The sequence below is a fragment of the Manacus vitellinus genome, unplaced genomic scaffold (genome assembly GCF_001715985.3).
Source record: "Manacus vitellinus isolate BGI_N305 unplaced genomic scaffold, ASM171598v3 scaffold_7_pilon, whole genome shotgun sequence".
Classification (NCBI taxonomy): domain Eukaryota; kingdom Metazoa; phylum Chordata; class Aves; order Passeriformes; family Pipridae; genus Manacus; species Manacus vitellinus.
The window spans coordinates 10,162,932-10,187,217 of NW_021940813.1; the positions used below are offsets into that span (position 1 = coordinate 10,162,932).

Here is a 24,286-nt window from a genome sequence, read left to right on the forward strand (position 1 = left end):
TTCTTTTTGAGTGCTAAGTACTGAAATATTCATTATATGTGTCCTTCTGGCTTCTGGACTGCTGTGTAGGGAGATTTTTTTGTACACTAAATTTTGCAGTAAATGATACCAGTTACTGCCTAGTGGTACTTATTGTAACCCCAGTGACATAAATGGTCCTGCTCAAAAGACTTTTCATATGAAATGAAAAATCTGAGGGTATTTCACAATAGGAAAGTAGTGCCATCTTACCTGTTTCACCTTTAAAAAGACCAAGAAGGTCAAGGCAAGCGTTTTTAAAATGCTCTGTGAACACATATGGCCTCTGTATGTACATGTACACACATAGACACGTAAGTGTGTCAGTGAAAAAAATTAAATGAATTTTTTTTCATCCACTGAGAGGTTTTACCTCTTCATTTGAGAATACTCCATTACTATACATTCTTCATAGTATCTGTTTTCAGAGACAGGAACATTTTTAATCCACTGTCTCGCTTCACATGAGTGAACACAGATCTACCTGTTAACTAGAGCACTGGTATCTGGAATTATAATGGCATATTTTTGGGCATCACTGTGTGGTCTGTTTTCCAATTTCTTGTTTGGAAGTCTTTATCTTTGCTATCTTATCTGATGCCTTCTGGAAACAATTTGCTCTTTACACCACTTCATAAACTTCAGCATACACTAGACAGAAGGTTCTGGGCCATTTCTCACATTTTGTAATGAATTTTCTGATTGAATTCTTTTACAGATAGCACCTCATACATGCAAAGCAGTGCACAAGATACTGGTGGATATTTTACTGATTGTATGTGTATAGCTCTAAGAACTTGTGACATATTCTGAAAGGGTAGGTTGCTGCTGAAATGTGCACATTTTTTGAGGCATTGAATGAAAAAATCTGAAAAGAATGAGATAAGAATAAGCCCATTAACATGAAAATAGGTAAAATTAGAAAGAACCAAGTGTGCTTGCATAGTTAAATTTTAGCTGGAATAACTACAATAATTTGAAACAACTAGCAGATCTCTTGACAAATAGCTGGATGTTATCAGAAGAACTCTGTCACTGTTATTAATTTAATTGATGTCTCAGGCTTTAGATGAGTAGCCATAACACTAAGATGATTCATCTGTGATCATGAGAGGAAGCACCAGTGTAGTTGTGCGGGTTCAAAATTTTCCTCACTGGGCAGCCCACATGAAATTTAAATTAGAGTTTTGTTAAACCTTCTTAAAAGACAGTTCTATCATGTAATGTTCATCAGGGATGGCTGAAGGTGGGAGACAAAGGCAGGGGCCTCACCCTGTGAGAGCAGATCCCTCCCTTCCCTCCAGAAGGGCCTGAGTTCACAAGGAAGGTGCAGTGTGGCTGCAGGAAGGGTCTGGCTACTGAGAGGAAGGTTATTCTGTGGGCATGTTTAGGGCATTAAATAAGTGGAAGCAATCCAGAGAACCAAGCAGCTTCAGAAAAAAAAAATAGGAGTTTTAGAAGAGAAAGTGTCACAATGGGGAGGGAGACTGTAAGCAGCACAAGTGACTGCTTGTTGAAGCCACTGAACAGGGAATCCCTGGGAGAAAAAGTGCTTGGCATCATTCACAAGGGCAAGTGGGGTCTTGTTTGCATGGTTAGGGCTGGAGGGACTTCGGTCATTGCAACCACAGCATACACTGATTCAGCCAACTTCCAGTAGCAGAACAGGAACTCCTGCATCTCTTCCCTCCAGATCTACTGTACCACAGAAAGGGAAAATAGCAATTTGATGCCAGTATTTAAAAAGGACTTTGGAAACGTGTCAATGTGGCTTTTGTCAAGAGAAATTGTGTCTGAGAGAAATCCGCTGCTGTTTGTCTGAAGCGCTGACATGTGTTTGGATTAGGCTGATTTGGTTGGTACGGAGTGCTCAGATTTTCCTAAAGCTTTTGATAAGCTCCTCAGTCAGAAGATCCTAAAGAAGCAAAACAGGAGCAGGATGAAAGGAAAGATCCCTGCTGGAGCTGATGTGAGGAGTAGAAATAAACAGTCAGGTATTTCAGCGGGAGATAACAAGTGGAATCCCACAGGGATCTGCACTGAGTTCCGTGATGTCTGGCATATTCATAAGTGGTCTGGAAAATATCCTAAATGGTGCTGGATATTTCTTTAATTGAATTACTCGGGGTAGGAAAAAATAAAAATCTGCTTTTAAAAACGTGGCAGAATCTCATGATATCGAGTGGCGTTGCAGCAAAGTAGCAGCCTGCGTTTGGGCCAAGATAATGCACATGGGGAAAAATAGACCTGACTGTACGATGCTGAAGATGGGCTTTAAACAACCTATTATGACTCAGGGAAGAGAGCTCAGATTAGCTGTCAGTAATTCTAAGAAATGTTGGCTGAGGGCAGAGCAATGATCAAAAGCAAATGGATTGTCAGAAATTGCTAGGGAAGACATAAAAACCAGAATAATTATTTTGCTGTGCATTCACCTCTTGATTACTGGGCACTGTTCTGGTCTCCACGTCTAAGAAAAGGTATAACAGTGCTTGAAAGGGACAGAGAAACCTGACAAATGTTTTCACAAACAGAACGGTTTCTGAATTGAGATTGATTAAATAGACTCTTTAGATTGGAAAAGAGAAGGTGGAAAGGCATGTGATAGCGGTGTTTAAAATCATGAGTGGCATGGAGAAAATAAATAGCGAATGATTATTTGCATTTCTCCCAGAACAAGAACAAGGGACATCAGATGGAATTACCGGGTAGTGACTTAAGCAAGCAACAGCAAACAACTTGGTCTTTGTGGTGTGCAATTGAGCTGGAACCAGTCTTACAGTATCTGCTGGGTGTCAAGAGGTTAGACAGGCTCAAAACCAGTCAGAGGAATTAATGGAAAAAGAAAATCTATCAGGGACTATTAGGAAGCAAGATGACATTCCTGCCTGAGGAGCTGCCTGCGTGGCAGCTGCTGGATGCAGGGAGGGGAGAGTGGAGAATATGACTACATGGTTACCCCTTTTTAAAATTGTTTCCTTTGGTATCTGCTGCTGGCTTCTATCAGTGGTGGGATACTGGACAAACTGGACCTTTGATCTGACCCAGTATAATTCTTCTGCATAACGTTTTTATGAGGAATCAGTCAGGGTCCCAAGGTTTGATCACTGCTTCAATAATTTAGACCTAGCCTGGATGTCCACTCAGAGTCTTGAAAGAGAATATGTCCAGAAGGTTGCATTGATCCAATCACCAGAGAAAGTGAGAGCCCTGTGGACTACATTAATGAACCAAAGAGACACCCACGCAATTGGGTACTCAATTTCATTCCTTGTGGGATGAGTGAGTAAAATGAATACCAGTGCTACACTGGGCTTTCCTGTAATTCAATGATTTGTAGTTCTCTGAAAAGTACCTTTTGTATTGTTCAGTTTATTGTTCTGCTTTTTGAGCTTGTGTACAACATGGATGTGCAGGAGCGAGCCAACATATTGCCATTGGTTAGATAATGCCACTTTAAAACAGTGACAAAATTACTCTAAAGCTAGAAGTGCAGCCATGAGAACTGTATTTTGGTAAAAGGAGAATGTTGATCTGGAGTTAAATTGAATGTCTGTTTCTTTGGGGAGGGTAAATTTAATCAGGTGCTCAAAATCAAATTAAGGGGGAAATCAGTTTGGAAAAACAAAAGAATTACAATACAGCTAATGACCTGAGGTAATACTGGCACAAAATTTGCTTTCACATTGTAAAATGAAAAATCGTTTCTCTAAGAGGGAGCTGCTTGTAGATCATGATTGACCAGGGCAGTTCAGAGCCTGGTGTTTCCTTGAGAGAACAATTGCAATGTGCCGCCCTTCCACCATTTACTTCCCCTCTATTATAGTAATACCAACAGTTATTATACTGTGATCAAGCCTGTCAGTGTTTCTATCATAGTATTATTTTATAACTTGGATGTTAAGCTGGAAATATTTTCCCAGCCGAGCCTGAAACAGCCTCTGCAGATGGTGGCCCATGAGTGATCCAGAGGTGTCATTTCTTCTGCAGAAACACAGGCTTTCCTACAGCATCAGTCCTTGTAAGAAACATCTCTACATCTGGGAGAAAAGCAAGTTAATCCTGCATTTGGCTGCAACCTTGCTGCAGAGGGGGATTTGGATTTTTATGTACACATTTTTCTGATTAACGTAGGTGAGTAGAGGGGCTTTTTTCAGTTTGATTGAAAGGGGCAAGGTCTTCCCCTGATGATTTCCTTCCTGTATAAAGGGAAGTTATTGAAGGAGCTGTGGCTCAAAGGTACTGCTGCTGTTTTCATCCCTGAAGGTGATCCCTTCTGGCATAAATTTCTCTCTCATGTTGATGGAGAATTTGGAAATGGGGGCCAGAAGCTGCAGCCATGATTCAGTAAGAAGGGGAAAAGTGCTGCTCTGATATTACCTGGAATTACATTTAACTTAAACCAGCATGGTGCCTTGCTCTTCTGTGACCTTTACCCATCAGGAGTTATTAGCTAATTGAATTCAGAAGGTAACTCCCTAACTGTTTTCAAACTAAATTAACTTGCTTCAAGGGACCAACTTATGTTTGTATTTCCACAGAGATAATGACTTTAGGCTTCAACTGAAACCTTGCCAGATAATGAGGAAAAAATAAATCAATGACCTCACTCTTATCTGGTCTTAACAGGCAGGCTTTCCTTTGCTAAAAGTGACCCTGAAATGGTCTGGATTGATTCAGACAAATACCGAGCCCTGTGCCCTGCTAAGCAGTGCTGTCCTGGGGAACGCTTTGCTCCATAAGGAGATCTAATCTGAGCATCAGCAAAGCTGCAAGTATTTGAATCATAGTGTTTCTTAGAGTCAAAATGAATGCTTCTGAGAAATTCCAATAAGCAGTAAGATAAAGAGTTAAGGAGGAATTTAGCTTCAATACTAATTAGAAGAAAAAAAACACATTCTCACACTTGTGCCTGGGACTGAACAGTCTTCATAGGCATATACTTCTCTGATTCTCCATAGACATATGCTTCTCTGATTATTTAATTAGCTGGAATTGTTAAATAAGAAATGCTTTACAGACGTTAAAGGGAGATTGTTGCCTGCTGAGAACTGGTGTAGCTCTATTGGTGGAGATTTTTCCTTTGGTGCCTTGATTAATGGAAGAAGTAGACAGCTCAGAAATGTGCCTCTCTAAAAGCAGCTCCTTACTCTCTATATGGATCTCTCAAATGAAGGCTTAAATCTTCAGGCAATAAGTGTGATCAGTAATAGTTTTACAGAACATGCGAGGCAATCTATTCCAGTAGGCGGAGGTAAGAGGCAGGGGGGTTTAGCTACTGGTAAAGAAACTGTAAAACCTACTTTTAAAACCCACTTTTAAAACCTAAATAAGAAAATTGAAATTTTATAGTAGCAATAGCAGTAGTACTAGTAATGACCATTCTGGTCTATTAAGAGATGTGATGTTTTAGATAGGGATGGTAGCTTTTATTAAGTTTGTTGATACAGGTTGTATAGTAGCATCTCTTCTTTTACTGTTGAACTTCATAGAAAAAAGTGCCCCTAGGCAAAATTCATGTCTTTCTCCTAAAAGGTAGGTAGATACCAATATTTTACCAAAGAGCTATTTTTCAGTGCTTTCAGGTGATTGACTGATAAAATTGGAACTGCTTCAAGAAGTGGTCACCTGTGTCCAAGTGTAGCCAGTTTGCAGTCTGTACAAAATTGGGAGTGATAGTTGATGCACTGGATTGTTGTGCTGCCGTTCAGAGGGACCTCAATGGGTTGGAGACATGAGCTGACAGGAACCTCATGGGGAAGAATAACCACAGACACCAGTACATACTGACTGAAAAGCAGTTTTGCAGTAAAGGACCGGGGGATCACAGTGGACACCAAGTTGAACACGAGCCAGCAATGAGTCCTTGAGGCAAAGAAGGTGAATGTTGCCCTGGGCATCATTAGGCAAAGTATTGCCAGCAGGAAGAGGAAGGTGATCCTTCCCCTCTACTCAGCAATGCGGGGACACACCTGGAGTGCTGTGTCCAGCTCTGGGCTCCCTAGAGCAAGAGAGACATGGGCATACTGGAGAGAGTCCAGTGAAGGGCCATGAAGGTGATTAAGGGGCTGGAGCGACTGACATATGAGACTGACAGGCTAAGAGAACTGCGTGTGCTCAGCCTGGAGGAGAGAAGGCTCATGGTGGACCTCATCAGTGTGTTTAAATACCTAATGAGGGACGTAAAAAAGATGGAGCCAGACTCTTAGAATTGATGCCCAGTGATAGGATGAGATGCACAAACTGAAATACAGGAAATTCTATTTAAACATAAGACTGATTTTTTTTTCTATACTGTGAGGGTGATCCAAAACTAACAAAAGTTTCTCAGTTTGGCTGTGGAGCCTCCATCCTTGGACATATTCAAAACATGACTGGACACAGCCCTGAGCAACTGTCTCTGAGTTGTTGCTGAGGTTGTTGACCCTGCTCTGAGCACAGGGCAGGACTGGATGATCTGCCTTCCCATCTCAACCAATCTACGATTTTGTGAATCCAGAATACATTTTTACTCAATGGCTAAGACCTTCTCGTGGGAACTGGTACAGAGAACAGGGCCCAGGTCTCCTGTAGGGATGACTGAAGAAGGCTCCGGAAAGGGATTCTCTCTTATGAATCAAACTGGGGTCCTTGAGATCCTTTGCTTTTCGTCCTTCTGAAAAACCAATGTCCCATGCAGCTTTCAGACAACTTTCCTCCTGGGGATTGGCTGTGGTTCCAAATTTATCAACCTGTCACCCCTGCAAACTGTGAAAATTGGCCTTTGGCCATAAGTGAGTTCCACTCAGAGCAATCTTCATTCCTGACTGGCTTGGATGTGCTGACTCCGCAGTTTTGGTGCTGTGCTCTGGAGCACCAGCACTGTGGCCAAAAGGATAAACAAACCTATTAGGGAGGTGGTTTTATCCGAGCATAAAGGTAATTCTTTCTAACAACATAATGGAATAAAGCAAAATGGACAAAACACTCCCATAAAATAAATCAGATATGGAAATTGAACACTGTGACTCTAAGACAGAAGTTGAGATTGTTCTATGCAATGCAATTTATTTTTCAAGTATTTGCAGTGGAAATTTTTCTTTTGAATTTCCACATTTTGGAAAATCTCGTGATTAAAGAAATTAAAATATCCTCTGCCTTATTTAAAATATTTGATCTTTTTATATGTTGTTTCTGGGATTATTAAGATTAAAAGAATGTAAGATAAAAAATGTAGATGTTTGAAAATCTGCTTTGGGTCATTGTCTTCAAGCAGTTGCCATAGCTCCTTAGTGACAATCTGAAGACTATTATATAGTCAGAGTTCTGTAGGAGTGAGAACTGAGGCTTGAACTTTAGGGAAATTGTAGGATATTTTCTTCCAGGAAAAGTGAAGGACCGAGTCCTTGCATCTGGGGGAGATCCTGTCAGAGATTACACAGAATGCAACATGTTAACATATATAAAAAACATACCATCAATCATCTATAAAAACCCAAACCCCCATATTAACACTGAAGAAGTTGGCTGCTATTTGATTCTAAATTTGATTAAATAGACACTTTTATCAGGGAGTCAAAACCAATCTATTCAGCTGGATACATCTCCACACAGAAGCAGAATATTTATCTAATATGTGAACCACAACCACAACTCTGCTTATAAAGCTTTCATCCTAGTTTTAAGTTGTTTTGTGGTAAACAAACACTTCCTTCCCTTTGCTGTCAGCTGTTGCCCTGCCTGTATTATGTGGTCCACTTGTCAGCCAGAACTCCACCAATTTTTTCAATGGTCATCAGTTATCAGCAATTATAGATGGCAATTCCCCAGTCCCAGGGCAGTTAAAAATACATGCTAACTTCATGTGTTATTTGAGGAGTGTTTCCTTCCTGCATGAAGCTTATGTGGGCTCACAGATGGGCACACTTAGACCCCAAGCACAAACACATCTGGTCTCCTTCTCGTTTCAGGTCCTGAAACTAAAATAGATTGGATTACCCCAGGTGGTGAGGCTGAATATAAAAACATACGAAGAAGGAAAGTTTGTGTTTCTGTGTTTTTGAGCTTTCTGTCTGGGTCCTCTGCAGACCTCTAAGATGTGAGTTCTCAGTCAAGCTTTCCCCACACTCAGGATATTCATAATCACTTGCTTTCTCTCTCTTGTGTGCAATCTGGTTTCTAAAGAGGTGGGAGTTTGTTCATCAGCTTTTCCCTCACAGGCAGCATTAATGAGGTCTTTCTCTTCCACCCACATCCTATTTTCAGGAAATGTGTAGGAACTTAATGACTTTAAGACTTCTTGCTTGTCTTATTAGATCAAAATTGTCCAATGGGCTCACAAAAGGTTAGGAAAGAGACACAAACAAAAGATAAATAGACATGGATGCAGACACCAAGAGCCTTTTTTCTTTAAGAAGTGCTAGCATTCTAGCTTTCACTTGTAAAATGAGAACCAGAGCTGACTAAAGGAACATCTGGAAAGAAACAGTGCTTTTCAGTTCATGTGGTTCTTCAGTCTTGGGGATCTTCAGGACAGGTCAGTGGCTGAAGGAGTCTGGCTGTTGGTGTCAAGATCTCCTCTCCCATGCTTGATCAGCCTGGGCAAGTCTGAATATCCCTGTCCCTGGTGACCCACAGCAGGGCTTCATAGGTTTCCTCTCACATGAGCAACCTTTGCTGACTCTCCATTGCTCTGCATTTCCTGGTGGTCTTGGTTTTAATGTCTGCCAAGGTATCCACTCCGAGCTAGGGGAGGACATCATAATGTGTTGGTGTGAAAAACTGTTTTACTAATTTAACCCTTTAATAAATTATTTAGAGGTTTGCTTTCCTCAGTGTCTTGCTTGCAGTGATCCTTCTTTCTCTGCCTTCCCACTCCCAAGTGTCAAAAGCCTGGATAGATGAAACCACTTGTGAAAGATCTGGTGCCTAAATAGTTGGTGAAAAAGACTTCCAAAACTGCTGCTGGAATCAACCTTCTTCCCTTGGAGGCTTTAAACTGGGCCATCCATTTTTCTTCTTCTTCCAGCTACCGAGTTTCCAAGTGATCTGTGCCAGCAACCACTCACTGCCTGCAGTCACACCCCAGCACTGGAGTCACTGCTTGTCTAGGTGGGTTCTGGATACTCTTGCAGTCACAGCAGTTCTTATTTCTTGTTCCCGATGAGTTCTTTCCAGGTACTCTCAACACCCTGACCTAAAATTCTTGCCAGCAAACCTCATCTCCCTCTTGTCCTTACCCCAGAGCCTTGCCCAGCTGCTCTAGGAGGAAAAGGTCCAGGATACCTCCCAGCCACCAGCCAATGTGTCAGCCCCAAAGTCAAAGCAGTCATGTGTCCCAACAAGGGTTCTTCTTTCATACAACCACATGCATAAAATAACAATAGCTTGAATTTTATCATAGAATGTAGAGGGATGTGTGTTCTGGAAAGAGATGAGCTCATGCAGGTTACTGCAGTGTAGAAAGTCTCAGATCTTGTGCTCCAAGGTTTCATTTTGCTTAAAAATAATCAAATTGAAATGAAACAGTAATACTTAAAATATTTTCTCTCTCCTCTTGTGGGGGGAATTAAAAAGTGTATTTTAAATTCCAATCCAGAAAGGATATCTCTTTTTAGAATTATCTGAAGATGCAATTTTAGATCCATTTGGTCCCAAAGTCAAGAATTCTTGTCTGGCAATTGCTACCTGTTCCTTGCACTATGTAAAACAGGGTCTGTTAGCTTGAAGGCAGCAGGTGGTTATAGATTCTGTAATATTTAACTTTCAGGGATACTGTTAAAGAAAAGCAGACATAATCTTACAGGTTTTTAGACTTTAGGTAGTTTAGTTCACCATCAAAAAGACATCACAGCAGCTTTCCACAGAGGTGGAAAACACCAATTTAATGTGGAGTTGGTACTCATAATTGTGAGTACCATATTCAAATTCTGCTTTAATAATGTCCATATTTGCAATACTGTAAATGTGAAAATGAATTTCTTTCTGAAAGAGTGCCAGTATGAAGCAGCATATAATTTTGTTTTTGTTTGTGCTCTGCATAATTACTGTAATTATGCACATTAGGCTGTTCTGTGTAATGGCACCACAAGGTAGATAATTTTGTCAATAACTGGCTGTAGCAGCTTATATACATTTTGTACCATCCACAGAAGTACTTTGAAGATCACTTAATACTGCTGATTTGCCCATAATAGGTCAGAAATTATTGCTACTGCTTCCACAGTGTCTATTTGGAAGAGATGCCTTCCATAAAAATCAGGTGCCACTAAAAAAATCAGAACTTTGTTTCTGAGAAAACAGAGCAAAAAAAAGGACTAACCTTTTCAAAGAGGGTAAAATCTTTAAATAGCTGATAGGGTCACTATAAGCATGATATGACAAGGAGCTGCAGCAGAGTTCAGATTATACTCTGCACAAGAAATTGCAGAAGTCACAGAATCATGAAATGACCTGGGTTGGAAGGGACCTGCTCAATGCCACTTCCTTCTTTTTAAGAGAATAAATTTAGATCAAGATACTTATTAAAGAACTGACATGAAAACTTAATTTTATAATGAATCTAACCAGGAGCACATTAATAATAGAGAAAACAAATGGGAGAGGGAATGCAGGTAGGAAAAATGGAATCAGGCAGGAGGTAGGCATGGAATGAGATGCTACCTGGATAAACTCTGAAGTTCAAAAGAAAGGTGGTGTTTAGGAGATGGATCCTTCCTAAACTAAAATGCCTTTTTCATTGCATGAGATAGTTGTTAGTAGTTGTTAGTAGTGGTATTATGTTAACTGGAGCCCTCAGCCACTTTGTGAGAGTATTTTGTGTGCAGAAATGGGGACTGTGGTTCCGAGATCAGCTCTCCTGCAGATCTGGCTCCATCTGCCCACTCAGTTGCAATGGCTGAGTTTCCTCAGTGTGGAAAAACCTGACGTGGAGGTCCTGGGGAGCCAGCCCTGTCCCTCTGTTTGAGGTGGGGGTTTCTGGGTGGTGGTCTGCAGACGCTATGACCTGGGGGAGCCTGGTGTGTGGATCTGTACGCTGGTCCCATGCTCTCTGTGAGCAGCGATGTGCTGGCAACAGCCGTTTTCACTGTTGTGTTGCTGTCCCTCAGTGTGATGGATATTGCACAAGGCTTTTTTTTTTCTGCCAGAAGAAACATGGGTGGATGGGTAGTGACTCATTTGTCAGAAAAGTTTGGAAACTAGTCACTGAAAGCAGAAGTGGAGATGTCTGGGGAGATGAAGAGGGCACAGGGTATAAAGCTGTCGTGATTCGCTTCTCCGTGTGTTATGCTCTGCATACTTGTCAAATTAGGACTGAGCTCCGTGGGAAGGGACACCTGAGTGACAGTGCTGGTTAGATGCATTAAAAGTGTCCTCATCCCTGGTGAAGCAGGAATGCTGCTGCTAGATCAGAGCAGATTCTCTGAGAGGATCCCCTCCTGCTTTATGTCTCCTCAGGCTGAATGGATTCATTCTGAAGTACAAGCCGCATGAAAAATTTCAGTGTCATTTTTAGCTCTGCTTCAGCAGGCATAGTTGGCAGCACTGATTTAAGATACACAGCCTGTGTGGGGTACGCTGTTATTTATCATGTATTGATCTGGTGATCATAACCTGTGCTTTCCTGAGATGTAATGTTCGTGGCTTCCTTCTTGTTTTGAAAAACTGACCTGCCACTTGCAATTCGCTTGAAATGCAGCAGCACACCTTAGCATGGATTTGAGCTGGCACATTCATCCTGCACTGTTTTCTTTTTTTCACCCAAATTGGAGTAGGTGTGAATACATCCAGCTCTGAAAGGGGCTGGCTTTGGCCATATGCAATATTATCTCCTTGATCTCTGTTTGATGGGACTCTGCACTCACATGCCATGTGAGATTCTGGGTTTTGCCATCATGCTAGAAGTCTGAAAGTAATAATAATTTTGCTATGGTGGCTCTGGCAAAAAGCCATTTATTCCTCTCAGAAACTTGGCTAAATTGATTTCCACTCTTAAAAGGAGCCACAGATAACTGTATTTTTCCCTGAGTGATCTGAAATGATGATTGTTGCTTTATTGACTGATGTGTTTTTCAGTCAACCCGCTCTTATTCTGTTGATGACTTTGTAGAGTATTTAAGTTAATAAAATGCTTTTTTGTCTTTGTTGGTCAACTCAAATGTATTTGTACTCTTCAGATAAAATTGTTAATGCTTTGGTTAGTATCTGAAAGAAAAAATGATTACAGAAGTTGCAGAACATTGTTTATCAGCACATAGTCTCAAGGAAGGGTCCTGTCATAATTTAAAACTCAAGTCCAACTCTCCTTAATAAGTAGGGTGAGAAGACCCAGTCAAATGACAGAACACTGGTGAAAAAATAAAATTAATCTGAAAACTCAGAATTAAATCAGATGGTGAGATTTAACTGTAAACTAGTCAGCTGAGACCTACAGTTTGGTACTGGGATGGAAGCTGTAGTTCTCCGTGGCCTTCTGGAGTCACTGACATGGCTGGGGTCAGTTTTGCTCAAATGTGCTTGAGGTCTGAACAAATTCTTCAGCCACTGCCCACCTTATTTCCCCAGGGAAGTTTGCTAGGTGAAGAGCCTCTGTGCTGCTTTTTTTGATGGCACAGTTCGTAAACTTTGTTAACTGCTGCTCTGCTACTAACACACTTGTTCTGAGAATATCTTGGACCTGGTTTTTATCATTCATTGTATCATTTTTATCATTCACTGTATCATTCATTTAGAAGGGTATGGCAAAGAGGAGGCCACACAGGTGGAAGTGTAGCCTCACTTTATGCTGCATTTCCCTGGGTGATATAAGTAGCTCTGCTATAAGGTCAAGCAATCCAGGTGTACTTGACGAGTTTAGACAGTTTCAGTCTGTTTTTCAGGAGATCGCAAGTGAAAGTCTGTCAAGTTTTGATGCATGAGACTTTAGCAGTACTGTTTGCCTAAACTAAATTCTCCAGCATAAAATCAATCAGATATTCAAACTTGTACAGTGGAAAGTCTAAATGTCATTCATTTACTTGCAGGGACATGACAGCTTTCATTGATTTCTTGAAAACAGGGAGTTATTTGCACTCCTTGGAATATCAAAAAGAGAAGGAAAAAAGGGATCAAGGGAAACTGATGTTGCCTCATTCTCCCTCTGAATTCTGGATATCAAATTTTGGCCAGTAATCCTATCCAACATAAGCAAAGAAATACCATTAAGGTCCACTTAAGCAGTTATCCTTCCTTTTGTCCAGCTGCAGATACTCAAGTGAGAGAGGAAAGTCACAGAAAGCACACAGTGATACTTCCCAGAACACTCTCCCAAATGCTTGGGATTTGTGGCTTGGAGTATGCCTCACTGCAAGTCTACTGAAATCTGTGAGCAGGTTTGGTACCCTCAAGCTAAAAGTTTCTCTGGACTTGCTGCGGAAAGAGCCCTAACTGTTGAACTTGATGATCTTAGAGGGCTTTTCCAAACTAAATGATTCTGTGACTCTAAGACGAGAGGAAGGCTTGAGCCTCTCACGTGTTGCAGGTGATCCCAGAGACTTTTCCTGCCCGTGGGAGGGAAGGTCACCTCCAGCTATGTAAGAAATGTTGATCTTGGCCTGGTTGGAGGAGCAATTGGAGCTGTGAGGTAGAGAGGCCAGAGGTCAAATGTCACAAGTCACACTGCAGATGAGTGGTCGGTCTGGTCACTGTCACTGTCCCTGTGAAATGTGTGGTCTGCACTGGCACTGACCTGACTCAGCTCAGCTGTGTCATTGCAGGTGCAAATCCTTATTGCATCTATTCCAGCATGCAGTGGGCCTTCTCTCCCTGTTTCATGCCCAGTTGATTATTACTGAAACTATGACAATTGTTGTGGAATCACCCATATAAATAAATGAGTGCCAGTTTTAAAAACTAATAGTTCCTTCATGTTAATAATGCTAAAGGATTATAGCTAAGTTTTCCTTTCTTTAGGAAGTACTAGGCAGACTTGCACAAGTTTTTAAAAAGATTTTTGACTCTCAAACCAAGTTAGGAGTTTTTGAGTACAAGCCAAATAGAGCTCAATAGGTAAAGACTTGATTATTGGCAGTGCTTAAATTGATTTACTTCAAGTAAATAATAATACATGAAATCAGTCATATGCTGAGTAGATCTCATGGACAAATATGTTTCTTAGTTAAATTTTCCAGTGTGTTGCCAAAGATGGATATTTTAATTTTTGATAGAAAAGCAGTTTGGTCCATATTTGAATGAGTCACTCAATTTTTTGCTTACTGCAGCTTTGCTTGGAGTGGATGGTAATCAGTTGATAATTGGACAAAGTACCATGAATTGTTTTATTGCCAGTCTTATGGATTATAACTCTGGCTTAGTGAAGAAAATCAATGTTTCCACATTATCAATATATGAGAACAATTGGCCTTCAAACACAATATGTTCCCAAGCAGGACTTACAAGGAGAAATTTGGACAATTTTTCAAGAAAATCACTAGGTCTCCTCCATGTGTTCTTCTTACTAATGTGATTTTTCTTATATGTTGTGTCTATTTATAGCAGTAATGTATTGTGAGTTGCTTAATTATTCTTTACCTTCTTTTGTCTTCAGCTATTACATCAGCATGTTGTGGGTGACATCTAAGTGACTTCAAATGTAAAATCAGTGATTGGATTCTGCTACTTGTTTGTGGTCATAGTGGTAGAAACTGAAAGCTAAGAAGTTACTACTTTTTTCCCCCTTTTTTCCTTTAATGAGTTATTTTCATTTTGCAATGTTTATTTAAACTCAAGTTAATTTTAGGCTGACAGCGATCTCCAGATAGATGTAGTACAACTTTGCCATGTATATATGACTATATCAAGCACTTACTGGACCAGTTCAGTTACCACACATCTATAATTCATTAAAATATTTAATATTTCCATAAAATTTTTTCAGATCAGATGCTTTAGTGCTGTGAGTCTTCACATGGTTTGAAGGCTTCACCTATATTTTTGTGTAAAGAGCTGGTGCAGCCATAGGTAGAGATTTGTCATGAAAACCTACTATGGGCTGTATTGTCAATAAATCTCCACATGAAGAGTGAGTGGTCCATAGCAATTGTCCACTCCGCTTGTCCAATTCCAACAACTTTGGAACAAGGTTGTTGCAATGACAACATCTCTTGGAAGATTTCTTAGAGACATTGACTATCAGAATAGCATTATTCTATAATAATAGTATTATAGCTGTGAGTCATTAATAATGTATTTTTACACAGACATATATAAATATAATCACACGCATATAAAAAATTTAAAATGTCATATGCAATTATGCACAAGGGGCAACTTTTTATGTCTATGCACATCATTATAAACAGGACTTCCTCACTTCTATTTAATGAATGTCCAAGTGACAGGCTAAATTTCTTTCAGAAAAGGCACTCAGAGATGATGTTCAAATGGGAAGGTGTGTAACTCTGCTCACACTGAGATACAGGACATGTTGAGTGAATAGGCCTTTGGAGGCATAAATCTTGTTCATAATGTTTTAAGCTTTTTTCATTTCAGAAGAAATCATTGCTGTACCTTCCTAGCTTCTGCCATATAAAAATTGAAATTATATTTAGAAACAATATAAAAGAGTACATACAGTAAAAGAATTTTTTAATTTCTAGGCCTTTTTTTCTTTAGGTGGTTACATTCAAGGTTGAAAATAGCAACATGTACTGATGTAAATGATTTACCAGTCCCCTAACAGGTATGAACACAGGTACAGATAATTCATGTTATGCTCTGTCTTAGGAGAATTCATATTAAAAAAGCTCAGGCAATAAGGAAATACAGATGCTTTTGAACACTGTAAAGTGTTCAAACCCTCTTCTGAGGCTCTGTTGAAAGGAAATTAAGCCTAAAGTAAGAGTACCATATTATCATTAAAATAACTTCATGAAGTAATGTCATTTACATTGCAGAGAACAAAAGTTGTAGGGAGGGACCTACAGATTTACTGAGGTCCATTTCATCATGTACAGTGGAAATAACAGCAACTTGAGTTCCTGTTTTTAAAGCAGCACAGATGGTCAGATAAAGGAACAGAGAAAGAAATAAAAAGTCTAGACATTTAAATGGACATTACTTCATTTTTGCTTCTTACTTAATTCTAAAATTTCTAGAATAAATGCGTGGGATGGCCTGCCACTAACAGGGCAAGTCCAGAGAGGCCCAATGCCAGTGCCATTCACACTGGTGATAATTTTGATCCCTCTAACTGCTTCTCAGTGCACACGATCCATTGTGGATCCTTTATGCATTTTCTTTACTATACACCTGGAGTCCACTGTAGCTTGCTGGGGAGCTTCACAGCTTGTGCTGAATGCAAGGGAGCAGTGCTCCTCCATTGTACCTGTGGTAGCTGGGGGCTGGACCTGAAGAGATCCACAGTCAGATTATGTCTCTCCCTGAAGTTGCCAACTCCATTCTCTTGCCTCCTGTCATCTAAATTCCTCAGTGGTTTTTCTGTCCACCACCTAGAAACAAATCTTAAAGTTCATGAATGCACCAGAACTGGTTTTAAGGATGAGACCCAGGCCCAGGAGGGAGTAGGACCCAGGAAAGCAGTAGGCAAAGGCTTGTCTCAACTGTTGTATGTGTCAGCTGCAGGTTTGGCTCTGCTGAGAGGTTGGATACTCTCCTGCTCCTGTCCTGTTTTGGCTCCAGATGGAAGAAGAGTGGTTGGACCCTCACTGCAGCCTCTAGGCAAGACTCAAATGCCATGGAGAGTGCTTGTATGTCTCTTCCTTGTTTGTTTTATGTGAACTATTGTCAGGTGAAGAGAAGTCTGAAGTCTTGGCCTGATCAGAGGCATGAGTCACGAATGTCCCATATGGAGTCAAACTTCCCGCTCCAAGGCATGCATGAGATGAATGGAAATCAAAGCAAAATTTCAGCTCTCAGACTGTGTCTTCCTCAGGCTTGAAAAGTAGGGCAACATTTTTGACTTTGATAACTTTTTTCTGTGAAGATGATGGGATGAAATGTATTGAAATTATGGATGAGCTGGGGCTAGAGACAGTCTTTGCTGTAACACGAGGCAGTGCCAGTACAATCATCACTGGTGCCAGCGCAGGCTCCAAGCTGACAAATGCTGACTTCTAAGGGGAACTCTGAAGACTGCAGAGAGAACTGAAGTTATACACCACCATAAATATTTAATTCCTATTATTGCATGTTGAGAATTACAGGACTGTCTTCAAAACACTATAAAGCATAGCAGCATAAAACATATCAGCAATGAAAGTATGCTGTAAATATTGGAGGCAAAACAGAAGCATAAAATTAACTCTTAAGCTTATTTATAACTATAGACCTCAGGATGCTCTTGTGCATTGTGGTAATATTTTGTAATTATACCAGCAGTTAAAAATGACCAATTCTCTCCTGGCATAAAATATGTTGTGATTTAATTAAAGCAGAAAGCTAATTTGGTGGAATTGAGGAAGACCAAATCAATTATGAAGAATGCTATTATTAGATTTGAAAGTCTAGCAAAATCAGTCAAGTACTATAGCACCACATTTTCTCCTTTTTAATGTAACAAGAAAGATTAGTCCATCATTACCTCCAATGGTTCAAGGAGGGTAATTCACAAATTTTAAGAAGGTAACATTTTCAATCAATTAAGATGTAATGAAACAATCACTTGAACTTCAATAGCATTTTGGCAGAAACAGGTGCTTTTCATTGAAAACAGAGTTGGTACAGCCAAAACCTGTGCCTTTGGTTTTGGAAGTGCTATGCCAAATCCTTAGGAAAGCTGTCATTTGTTCTCCCCATGCCCCCATTCTGCCCCATAAGCCAGGTTTCCCAGAAGCAATGATTTTCATGAGTGAGGGGGAATGATATCTTCAGGCATGATGGGCCATACAGCTGGACACAGAGCTTGGCCTACATCAGGGGCAATGTTAATCAATCAAATGACGGTTACTATTCATGTTTGACAGTGTTTTTGATGCAAATATGTTCTTATTTATTTATTTATTTTTTATCTGAGATTTTGCTTTTCTATAGCAAAAGTCAGAAATAGTAACCTGCTTTTCAACTCTTTCTATTTTTAATCAAATTTCCTGACCCTCACAAGCTGTGTATCTGGACTGGTGGCTACTTTTCAAGAACATCAGTATGCTAAGTCTTTGTTAAAGGTTGATCAAGTACCTAGTGAAAGTGCTAGAGGTCCAATTACTATTCCTGAACATTAGGATGTGCCAGTCTTCCTACAGTGCCAAACATAGTGTCTTCTCAATACACGTCCTTTCTTGTGCTCTTCCCTGCCCACTCAGTGGCTTGCTTACAGAAAGCTGATGAATGCTCAACTGAAATAAGGACATTATTGACTTTTCAAGGTGAGGAAAACTCCCCAGGGGATAGTTTAAGAGGCTGGAGCTGCTTATAGAAGTTGTACCAGTGTGGCTTCAAAGAAGCCCTACAGCCAGGGAGGTGAGGTCTGGAAGGGTCAGAGGGGCAGGATCAAATCTTTGCTATGATTTGGGGGCTGATATTTCTGCCTGTTCATAAGAGGATGGAGAAGTGACTGTAAATCATGACAGAACAAGGCAAGTGGAGCTGTAGGCTGTATCTTCTCAGGTCATGGCCATAGGCTTCTCTAGAAGATGTCTAGTGTAGTGGAAAATTTTACTGCTTAGCCCTTCTATGATATCATCAGGCACATGCAAAATCCTGAGTTGAAATGGCTCAAAAGGTTTTCAGTGCAGAAGCTGTGATGGTTTATCTTGCTCTCAGACTGAAAGTTGACTGTTAAAGCTGTTCAGGACGTGGGTGCAGTGATTTCTACCTCGCTAGCAGTGCTCTCTCAAACTATCTATGTTGAAATAATTCAAGCCACTGCACTTTGTACCAAACTGAATTGAGGATATGTGCAAAACCATTCACTACATCTCAGATAACCTCTAGTTGAGCAGTAGTTTCATTGCTTACAGTTGTGTAATATAGGTGGAGTATTTATAAGCTTCTAACAGCAAGAGTTACACTTGGCATTGTTATTTATACCAGGTATATGAATAAAACAAATGAGGTTAGCTAAAGTGATTTTTCAACAGAAATATATCTAAGCTGTCAAGTCTAAAAATATCATATGATCTCATTTCTCCTCTCCCTTGTTTCCTCCCTCTCTCCCCTCCTCACTCCCTCCTTCCCCATATATACACAGGAAATGATTATACTGGCAAATATTCCAAGAGAGGACCTTGCCTGAGATGAGGTGACAGTAAAACCTCACTGCAGGGAAAGAAAACTCCAATAGGTATTCCCACTAGGCAGCTTAACTCAAATGTCTGTATGCTTTCACTTTTTGCAGTAAATCTGTGTCAGTCTGACTGAACCCTTCAATTCTGAATGTTCTTGCTTCTAATGGATGGTCTTACCTACCAACACCATTCACCAGCTTCACCATTCAAGAGTGAGTTTCTTTTATAATAACAAAAACAAAAAATATCCTAGAAGTTTCTAAAATGCTGCATAATTATTAGCAATATGAATTCATAAGTTAATTTTAAAAAACTTGTACTTAGAAGCTGGTAGAACTTCAATGGCCATTTAATAGTCCAAGCTTAAGAGGGTTAAGTTCTCAGTATCTTTTATCAGAAAAAACTTTTCAGTATCCAGAAAAACTGCTTTGCAGCACTCAAGAAAAAAGTCAGCCACACTGAAATGAAGTCTTACAATATTTTAGAAATGAATTTTAGAAATAGTAGTGGCAATAATAAATCTTCTCACTAGAAACAAAAACCTTGCTCATAACTTTATGTATCTTGCTGAGAAGTTACTTTTTCTAGCCTTGCATGAAATCAGCTAATGGAGTGCTGTCAAGGCTCTGATTTCACTTCAGCAATGTTTTATATTAATATTTTAAAAAATTACTATGAACTGTCTTAACCTAAACTGAGAGAAAATGCTCTTGATTTAAATATTACTGTCTACAGATGATTGCAGTAGTGCGATATTGGCTACGAAGTTGATTTAATTGGTACAGCCAGTCCTTCGAGTCCCTCATTACAGGAGACAGCAATATGCATTTTTTTTCACACAGCACCCTCTACTTCCATTCCCCAAGACTCATTTGCTGCATTTATTTGGCAGGAGAAACAAATTTCTCAGTTCAACTCCTGCTCTCCGACCACTAATCCTTCTAGATTTGTCTGCAATTTCGACCGCAAAACACCATCATAGTACCTGAGCCAAACAAGCTGATTTGTCACAGGAGACAGCTTGGCCCTCGCAGTATCCAGCTTCAGGTGGAGTTGTTCATGCAGCTGAGAAGCAGGTTTAGCATGATGGAGAGCAGCACACTTATGTTGTGACCCCTGTTCCTACCTGGCCTAAGCTGCTATGGTACTTTGGTATGCGAGTGCTTTGTAAAAATGTCCCACTACAAGTAGGTGTGTGAACGCATAATGAAGCCTTAGCTGGTATTTAGTCTCTTTTGTTTACTATAAAAAAGCCTGCAGTGTGCAGCATACTTCTAAAGTCTTGAGATTCCTGTTAAATATTAATTTGCCAGCAGGTTCTGAGTCTACACTCCAGGTAAAAACTTGTACGTTTGACATAACAGTTTTAACTGGTGCTTGTTTCAAATCACTCAGAGATGGTGGATTTTTCTCTGTCTTCAGTTTATTTTCCCACATGAAAAACAGTGAAGTTCTGGCCAGTGCTAAAGACGGGATATTTTTATGTGATTCTAGAAGTCCCCACCCAGGCTCTCCAAGGTTGCCTCTTAGGAGAGTCCTTGTGGTGGTGATGACAAAATTATATTACATAGTTAGTCTTAAAAATGAGGGGAATATATCTACTGTCTACTCAGAGCTCGGTCTGCTTCAGGTTCTGCCAGGGTAAGAGCTATGGAAGGTTCTTTTGAACCTATGTGAAATCATTAGTAACAGAATTTGTAAGAATGAAAATGAACTATTCTGATTTTTTTATGGTTGGTCCATTTGTTAATGCCAAGAGCTCTTCAGGCTGTGGCTGGTTCATGGTCTTCCTGCCAGGATACTGCCCTGTGCTGGTGCCACTTGGCCAAACTGGTATCAGTCCAGTTGCTGGTTTGTGCATCCAGCTTAGGACATGGTATTGCACTCTTGCTTTTCCTTCACCCTGAAGTACGTGGGGAGGCACCATATTCTGCTTGTGTTCTGCTGGATCCTTCCTCTCCCTGGGAATGTGTGGCTGGGTTTCAGTTCCTTACAAACTGGAATGTACCTGGAATGCATATCTGGAGCTGAGGAAGAGGGTTGTGTTCTGGTTTGTAGAAGAGGTGTCCCTGCTCAGATCTTCTAGTCTTCATGTTTTTTACCCTTTTGCTTCTTTGAAATCTCTTCCTGCTGGTAGCAAGAAGAGGCTCCTGACAGCCTTAGATGATGTTTTTCTGTACATATGCACGGTTGTCATCCTTTAGTACCTTTGCCAACATCCTCCCAGCCCATTACTACTTACAAAACTTAGAGGTGAAAGTCCACAGTAAAATATCGAAGTATCTTGTGTTAAGTTTCCTCCGTTAAAAGCACTTCCTCCTCCTTTGTTTTGAAATTTTATATTTCAAATGTTTTTCAGGGAGGAAACTTAACCTAATCTACTTAACGGCCACGTAGCCCCTAAGTGTTTTCAGGACTAACTGAATGGTTTCAGGATTGCTCTTCTTCCAGGAGACGATCCAGTACTCAAATCCTAATCTGAGGGCTGATATCTAAATTAGGAATGCTGGCCTCTCTCAATTTCCTGATATTAATGTTTTCAGAGTGTTTCCCTACAGCACCCAGTCTTTACTCAGCAACCAGACATGGATATTTGTTCAAGGCCTTCCCTTTTGGGGTTTATTCTGCTTCTACCTTTTACTGCTGTTGTTTCTCTGACTTTTTTTTCTATTGCTTTTCACTACTTGTTTCTCTTCTCTTTTCCATCTACTTCTCTTTAAATTTCCCCTTCTCAGTGGGTTTCACTGACCACTTCTACCCTTTTCTCCCACTGTATTCAACTCCCAGTTGCTGATGCTGACACTACAGTGTTATAACTAAACCTGGTTTTTCTAAAAACTAAATTAGCAAAATGAAATGCACATTAGCTCACCACTTCAGGCTGCCTGTGGACTGCAGTTAACAGCTCCAAATCCATTGGTGCTCAGCCAGCAGTAAAACACTTTTTGCCATAGCCCGAGAGTGAGAAATGCATATTAAAAACTATGTGGCTGAGGCTCCTGGTGATCCAAATGCCTCCTCCAAGCCTTGTAAATACGTAGAGTTGTCACATATCTCATGCTTATAATTTGTCATGGATGTGAACTACCAGTTTTTTCTTACGTAACTTTATTTCAAAGTCTTTGTCTGGAAAGAGGATGGAAAGAATGGGAAAAACACCAAGTGAAGGACGATTTATGCTTTTTCAGCTAACCCAGGTGGCATTTATCAGCTGTTAAGCTGTCTACTTACTTTTATCAGCTGCACTGCTATAGCTAAATACCTCCTCAAGTCAGGGCAGTGACAGTTTTTGTGTGATGTCTGCTGTGTTTTGGGGTGCCCTGGGGACCCAGCTGAACAATCTCAGTGCTTACAAAGGATCTGCCATTTCTTGAGGTGGAACACACAGAGCTCATATAGAAACCAGGAGGCAAACTGTAATATAAGCTCACCTGGGGGTTACACTTGACCTAACGTTTCATCCAGTTCTGTGTAATGAAATTGAGTGAGTGGTGCTTGATAACACTAATTAGGAACTGTATATTAAACCCGATATCGCTAAGCAGCAAATACAGTTGCTACAGAGAGGATTAAAGGAACAGGCACAGTTCAGAACTGAAATAATCATCTCATTATTTCCAATTCCAGTTATGCCCAATGCATGAACTGAGTGTTCAGCAGCCCCTGATGTGTCTGTTACCCACTGAGCTCCCAGCAGCAATAGTTTTCACTTATTTGAGAGACTTTTTTTTTTAGGAGATCCTAAACCCTGTGGTGAAGCTGCCCGTACAGGGACAGAGATAGAACCCAGGGACAGAAGAAAAACCCCAAAGTGTCAAATAATTTCCATGATATCTGTGTCAGATGGAACCCTACAATTTCTAGCTTAACATTAAAAGTCACAAAACCAAACCTGAAACTTCTGTGAACAGGTACTAACCAAAACACAGTGACAGCAAAATAAAAATGTTCTTAATAAAGATTCATTTGAAAAATACGGAGAAAATACTGCATCTTCCTGGAAGCTGAACTAGTGCAAAAATGGAAAGCAAGTCCATTTTTTTACATTTCTATTGAGGTTTTATGCAATTCAACTTTGAAAACTAATGTGCACGTGAACCATTTTAAGAAGTTTTTGTTTTGCACTACAGGTTTTATGTGAGTATCTTTTGAATGAACATACACTTGTACTTTGTGTAGTACTCTCCAAAGTTGATATAGAGGATCCAGGATAGAAAGAATAAAAGATGAAAGATAGAAGGAATTTAATTATGTGAATAATTAAAAAAGCGATGGCCCAAGCATTATATAAATGTTGATCTTAGACATTTGCACATGATTAAGCAAGATTTAAATGTTCTGCAGAAGAGCAGTGTTTTATTGAACCATAATTTTAAAAATTAATTTGTGTTTTTTCTTTTTTCTTTTTTTTTTTTTTAAACCAGGATCAGTGTTAACTAATGAAAACGAAATTGCTATAGGCATGATTCATCCTTACAGAAAGGATATAGATAAGGGAATGGATGTTTTGATTCCTTCAGAACTAAGTAGATGCATGTGCTTCATATTGTCCATCTAGTGTGTCACTGACTTTCATAAAAAGTGTCCTGTATGCTCTGCTGGAGCACCACCTCATTCCCAGAAAATGCTGAATAACAGGATCACACAGAATGGATAAGGCTGGAAGGGAGCACTGGAGGTCATCTTGTCCAACCTTCCTACTCAAGCAGGATCCCCTAAAGCACATCACGCAGGATTGTGTCTAGATGACTCTTGAGTTATCTCCGGAGAAGAAGACTCCACAACCTCTCAGGGCAGCCTGTTCTAGTGCTCAGAACGAACTGGAAGCTTCACTCTCCAGACTTCTGGATTCTTTACAGCTTTTGTGATTGCAGAAGTGAAAATGTTTGTTACAGAAGTTTTTCCTTTCTGTTTTTTGTTATCTTTTTAGTATCCCTGAGTCAGCCAGTGTGCTGGATACAACATGGATACAAACTTCATGCTGTTCAAGGCAAGATTAGGTTGGCAGCTGGGGCTTGCAAAGCCAGTTTGCCCGATGTGTTTGCCCTCCGTGCTCGAAGTGGCTGAGG

The 24,286-nt window shown here is 40.2% G+C and overlaps 1 long non-coding RNA gene across 1 annotated transcript in view; it reads left to right on the top strand.

Annotated features, from left to right (window-relative positions):
- The first annotated feature begins 4,079 nt into the window (after positions 1-4,079).
- LOC108641624 overlaps positions 4,080-24,286 on the top strand; it is a 42,699-nt gene continuing 22,492 nt past the window's right edge. The window contains exon 1 of the long non-coding RNA XR_001922162.1: positions 4,080-4,152. This is a non-coding gene — a long non-coding RNA (uncharacterized LOC108641624). The remainder of the gene's footprint in view (positions 4,153-24,286) is intronic.